We start from the raw sequence: 6,598 nt of genomic DNA on the forward strand, positions 1-6,598 counted from the left end.
ACCACAAAGAATTTTAGGGCATATGTAAGGGACAAAATTAGACTTTAGTCTAAATTAAATATAAGGGCAAACCAATTACATCGGCATACAAGCTGAACGCCTCTCATATTGTCCATCAATCACATACAACTCGGCCAGAGCCTGAGATGAAACAACACCGCATAAGATGTAAATACACCAATGTCTGCAGTAATTAAAAAATATCCCAGATAAAACCTCTTTGAGAGCATCAGTGATGATGAAGTATTTAGCTGTGGTTCTATAGCTGAGATAACAGGCGAAGCCGAATATATATTATGTGGCCAGGTTCTGATAATAGACGGGAATCTTTGTGGAATGATGGATTCGTCGCCAAAGCAACAAGAGCAACCTAGAAAAACATATGTTTCAAGCCGCAACTAACTTTTGACATGACCCAAAAACAACTACACAGATTTAAGATCGAATGTAAGAACAATAAAAGAGTTACACACCTCGTATGCAGTGTCGCGTAACCTTGGATTTTCTGTTGGTATGTATGGAACCAATACAGGAAGCTGACGGAGGTGAGCGAAATGGAAAACCCACCTACATCAAGCAATCATTCCATTATCAACTGAGCCATTGCAAGGTATATTCATGCAAATGTATGTAAATATTTTATAGTACCTTTCCCATGCAGCTGATCCTCGCAGTAGTTTGGGACAGCGAGAAGCCGCTTCAGCATATTATGTTCCACAATGAGACTGTCAAGATATTTTAATTTTACCTGTTTGAATCAAACAAATTATAATATACATCTGGAACTAGTTTTTTTTCATAGGAATGAACAAAGCACTAATATAGCCAACTCAAAAAACTAACAAGTTTTACAAATCAGCTTATATAGCACCCTCAAATTTTCATTACAGAGGATGCAGTTCTGATCTACATAGAAAATTTGATGGTATATATTGAACAAACATAATTTTTGCTGCACACCAAGTTCTTAATTATTTCATTATTAAATTACTGATGCATAAATCTTATACACAAGTCAATCAGTAAAGAAATGAAAAGGGAAGTGCAAGATTCAATGCAAATATAGAATAGAACAATAAATTACCAAAGTAGGAAAACATCGTTTATTGACCATGGAGGAAGCAAGGAATTTCCAATCACACGAATTGAATGTAGGAATTATACAGACATATGAATCTTGATATTTTAAATCCAGGGAAACAGGAATAAACATACTACCTCCTCATGAAGCTCACTTCGACCCTGACCAGCTTCAACTGCGGCCAAGGCTTTCTCATGACGCCCATGCTGGAGTAGCCAAGATATATGATCTTCAGTATCCCTAGCATCCCAAATTTGAGTAAGCTTATCTAAACGGAACCATTGTATGTGAAAAATCGTATCGAGTTTATAAAACACTCCCTCCATCCCACCATAAGTGACGCTTCTTTTTTGCACTCATTTTCGATCTTCTTTTTGCTTCTCTATATTATTCTCTCTCTTACTTTACTCTCTCTCCACTTTAACTATTATTATCATTTTCCCAAAATGAGTGCAAAAAAGTAGCGCATCACTTATGGTGGGACGGAGGGAGTATAATATTGTCCATGTTTCTTTAGAGATAGACTTAGAAAGAATTATAGCTACACCAGGGAAAATGGTTATAAGACAATATCTTTTTGAAGGGAAAAGAAAGAAAGTGGAAAGTAAAGGAGAATCAGTCAGGAGCCTACACCCCTCAACAACATGCAACCACAAAAAAAAGCATCATAAAGGAGATAATTTCAGAAAGTAACCTCCCTTTACTGGCCATCTTCCCTCCCAGATATAAGGTTCTAAGAGCTCAACATCCTTACAGTCCCAAGAAACTACCCAGAAATATATATGCAGATTCAACAAGAACAAGCACCGGCGAACTATTTTTGAAACGAAGGGTAAAGTGAGAATATAACACTATGCATCAAATGTTTCATACTTGCTTGCAACCTTAGGCTTCTAGGAGCTGGTAAGGCTAAGCTAGCAGGAGAAATACCCATGCTAAAACTGACAGCTAAATAGCACATTCATTTATATTGCTCAGTTTAACTTTTCAAATCACATCCTTCGCTTGATTATTCTAGTTTGTCATGTTAACTGAAATTCAGCACATATCCATATTTTTCAAAAGAGAGAGTAAAAAAGAAGCAGAAAGGGTTCCCTTTGAAACTTAATCTTATACTTGCATGAAAAAACAGAACCGATGGTAATATCCAATTCAAGTCAGATGCGGACCTAGGCTTAGCAATGACTACATCCTTGGGGGAAACAATATAGTACAAGGGTTCATTTCCAGCAGCCCATTGACCACCTGAATAACTGCTACCTGCATCAAGTGCATATGTTATCAGCTCCAACATCATATCTTGTTCATCACTATTATGACTACAGCTGGTAAGGAAATAGAAAAAGATACAAATTTTCTCTACAGAGTTGCAACAGCATGTAACAAATAGCTTTACCTGAGAATGGAGAATGTGCAAGGGAATAATCTTTGGCCTTGTAATGCTCAAAGCCATGTATTGGCAGTGCATCAGTTGACAGTTCATCATTGTTCTGAGTGACAACTCGCACTTCAGGTCTCTGAGCATTTCCCTATTATATGCAACAAATCAGTAATTTACTTCACAAGGCAATGAATGGTAAGCATTCACAAAGGGATTTATCTAGAGAGAATGAAGACAGCCTTTATATCAAAAACTACGCAGTAAATCTCCCAAAGATCAGTTAACTACAATCAATTCCAAAATGGCAATGTTAGGAGAGAAACTCATAAAATAAAGCTCTATCTGAAACATCGCATTTTATTCCCAAAGAAAGGAGGCAGTAAAGTGCAATCAGATATGATAAGAAAGTAAAGTGTTTGAACTATTTATGAATCGGCTCGAACACCAGAAGAAGAAATTATGCACCAGAAGGATTTCACCTAGGGAATTAATATACTCTATAATATTTACAAAGCCATACTTTGAGAGAACTTCCAAGCACAACTGAAGTCCTACACGTTTAAATTATCAATATAATTTTATATTTGCAACTGTGTGGAGCTAAAGATACCAGAAAAAATATGAATCATAATTTCTAATAAAACAAGATGGAATCAAAATAGAACAAGGAGAAAGAAAATATCATCTACCCTCTCCTGCGCATGGAACACCCACCAAAAGATGAGAATAAATCATCTTCCCAGAAGAAGTTACCCTCTAAATTGATGCATAACCCATATTACTGAAGGGCATAAAAATGATAAACGAGTAAAAGTAAATCGACCAGGAAACTCAATCAGGATACTTGAGGCAATACCTGACGTGAAGGAGTAGCACTGCTGAAGTCCTTCTCCCCATCTTCTTCCACAGGGACATATGCTAGAATAACCAAAGAATCACCAAAGGGTGCAATCCCAGAAATGAAATAGCTGGTTTGAAAAGACGCCACAATATCCACCTTGTTCAAGCTAGACATTTGCAAATTCTTGTAAGTGTCATTGGCTCTATTCTGATTGTTTCTTATTGATACTATTTTAATAGATGTTCCCCATCCAATGACTAGCAAATTGTCATCCTGAATGAAGTGTAATATGTGTAAGTACTTGGCTATAGTTTTTGTTTCTTCAAACCATATCCGCCTAATTTGGCTTATCTCCATAACCAGTATTCACTTACCTGCCAAACTAAATGGGGAAGCAGCAGCTCGGGACGTGGGCTTCCTCTTGGTCTTTCTATGAATGTTAAACGTTGATCATTAGCAGCATCATAAACTTTTACACCAGCGTCATTAGCCCAGGCGATGAGACTATTTCTCCACTTTACTGAATGAATTGGGCCTTCACCAGAGTGCAGGACCTAGGACAAGGAAAAAATTCAAGAAAGATTAATGTTTTAAATATTTTCCAGGGTTATTCGGGACAGCAGCGAATTAACAAATCAGGAAGTAAAATAAACCTGGTCTCGATAACCTATCCATTTCTTCACGTTATAATATAAATGGCCAGCTAAACCTCCAGTAACAAATCTTCTGGATGCTTTTCTCACATAATCCGGGTCTAAAGCAATTGCCTTCATAGGACGATGATACTCAAATTTCAATCTTTCCTCAGTAAAAAGACTATTTATTACAACAGAACCATCATCGGAGCAGCTTCCAATATATTCACCTTCGATATCGAAGCAAAGATCGTTAACTGCAGCAGTATGAGCAATGAATTCTTTAACCTGGAAAAGAAGAAATCGTTAGGAAAGCAGCAAACAACTCATGGTTTGAGAAATATAAGGGTAACAAATGAGGGGGGGGGGGAATTAAACAAATCCATATCCACCTGAAAGGGGAATACTAACTTACTCATGGAAACACAGTTGACATATATACAAAATGGTAAAGACTGAAGATACAACTGTTCATTCTAATTCACGTGCATAGTCTCACTCGATTAATTGCAGCGAGAAATAAGCTTGATATTACATGCAACTCTGGAGGCATTTTTGCAGTACATTTGCTACCTCAAATGATACATAATCCATTCTATTGATAATCTATTTAACTACCAGAGCATCTTAATCTTATACTAACAAAAGCAAATTTATTAGCATTCCATTGAGAATCCTGAGCTACATTACCCAACCATTTCAAACCAGTGCATTTAAAGCATGAAGTGGGACATTTATATCAACAAAAAACAGGGAGTCCAGCACTTGCAATACAGATTAACTAATATAGAAATTTTGCGCATCAAAATATTGTGTCTCTAAAAATTGCAAAATACCAACTTCTACAATAGCTATCAGAGCTGTGGGTATAGCTTCTTTACATTCCAGCTTTATCTACTCAAAACTTCAAAAACTACTTCAATTGACTCTTTGATCATCACAACAAAAAGAGGACACGTCAACACCAAGATCTCAATTTCAATCCAGTCTCCCCGGAAGATCACAAGAGCCCCCAATTTCAAGGCAAAAAGAAGAAAAGCTTATAAAAACAATGAAATTACAGAATTCAATCGAAAAATAGGATCATAAATTCGAGCAGAGACTCACTTGATTCCCGAGGAAATCCAGAATGTGGACGGAGCCGGAGTGAGTGCCGAGAGCGATCATGCGCTCGGAAACGGCGATGCACGAGGCGGCGTCGCTCTGTAAGAGAGTGGGGACGCTGCCGCCCATACGCTGGTACTTAAGGCGCGGCTCTTCCTCTTCCTCCTCGTCAGAGTTGTCTTCTTCAGATTCCTCTTCTCGCTCGTCATCGCCCTCGATTCCGTTCTCCTTCGCCCACATTCTTGGAAATTTCAAGTTTATAACTCTGAGAATTGAATGAATGATTGATTGAACAAGTGTATTCGACAGATGAAGAAGAAGATGCTGGTCAGAATTTAATTTAGTTTTCGAGAATTTATTTTTAAATAGAAAATGGGAGTAGAATTAGGTATCGCATATTTTATTTTAAAAGAGTTCCATATTCAGATTATTTTTTGGTCAAAATTTGTAAGATAAATAAAAAAAGCTATATTCAGTTTTTAATAAAGCATCACTGTCTGTATAATATGATCTCATAATAACTAATTAGGAATATACATCCAATAATTACAACAATCGTAGCATATTTACTTAGAAATAATAACAATATTAGTAAAAATAATTTATCAAGGCATACGAGTTGGCTATCGAATGACATAAGCACACGTAGATATATGTTAGACCATATTTTAGAAAAAGTGAACTACAAAAATGGTATTGAACAATGTAGGTTACATATTTGAGATACTTCATAAAAATAAAATGCACTCGAGGTACCTAGATAAAATTTAAATTCATTTAGAACTTTTGACATTCTCTATGCATCAACGATAATTGACATTTTTTTATATCACATTCTCTCTTTCTTATTTATTTTATTAATTTATAATCTTTTTATTCTTTTCTCTCCTCGCTCTTCCAATTTTTTTATGATTTCTTCTATCTATTATTTTTCTTATTGTGTTTCTTTCTTATTTATTTAATTTAACTTTTTTTAAAATTACAAGTTATACTTCACGTATAATTAATAGTTTGACACACTGAATGAAAAATAATAGGAGTATACAGCGGAAAAAAACAAATTTCAATTTGTATTATTGTTTAGATATAAATTCAATTATTTGTATACATTTTTTTCATCAAATTTCAAGATCGTTATAGTTAATACATTATTACTATTAGTTATAGATATTTCTAAAATTATATTAATATTATTATTTATTATAATTATATTTTTAATAAAATTAAAATGTGATACAAATTTAAATTGATTTTTGTTGTATATGATTTTCATTCATTATTTTTAAATATTGATTATTGGCGAAGTATAACTAATAAATATAAGAGAGATAAATGAAATAAAAAAGAAAGAAAGAAAGAAAGAAAGAAAATAGAGAAAAGATAAAGAGGATGGTAAAATCATAAATAAATTGGAATGTTGTGGAAATATGAGAGATATAACTTATAAATATATTTTATAAAAAAAAATAAATACTTTAGTTGTACTAAAATACCCTTCAATGCAAAAAAGTAAAGAAATTGCAAAACATCCAAAAATAATGAAAAAGTACTCAAAA

General features: G+C 34.5%; 1 pseudogene; it reads right to left on the bottom strand.

Moving 5' to 3' along the window:
* Positions 1–79: 79 nt before the first annotated feature.
* LOC121789073 lies at positions 80–5,384 on the bottom strand (annotated as a pseudogene).
* Between the last annotated feature and the right edge of the window lie 1,214 nt (positions 5,385–6,598).

The sequence above is a fragment of the Salvia splendens genome, unplaced genomic scaffold (genome assembly GCF_004379255.2).
Source record: "Salvia splendens isolate huo1 unplaced genomic scaffold, SspV2 ctg129, whole genome shotgun sequence".
Taxonomy (NCBI): Eukaryota; Viridiplantae; Streptophyta; class Magnoliopsida; order Lamiales; family Lamiaceae; genus Salvia; species Salvia splendens.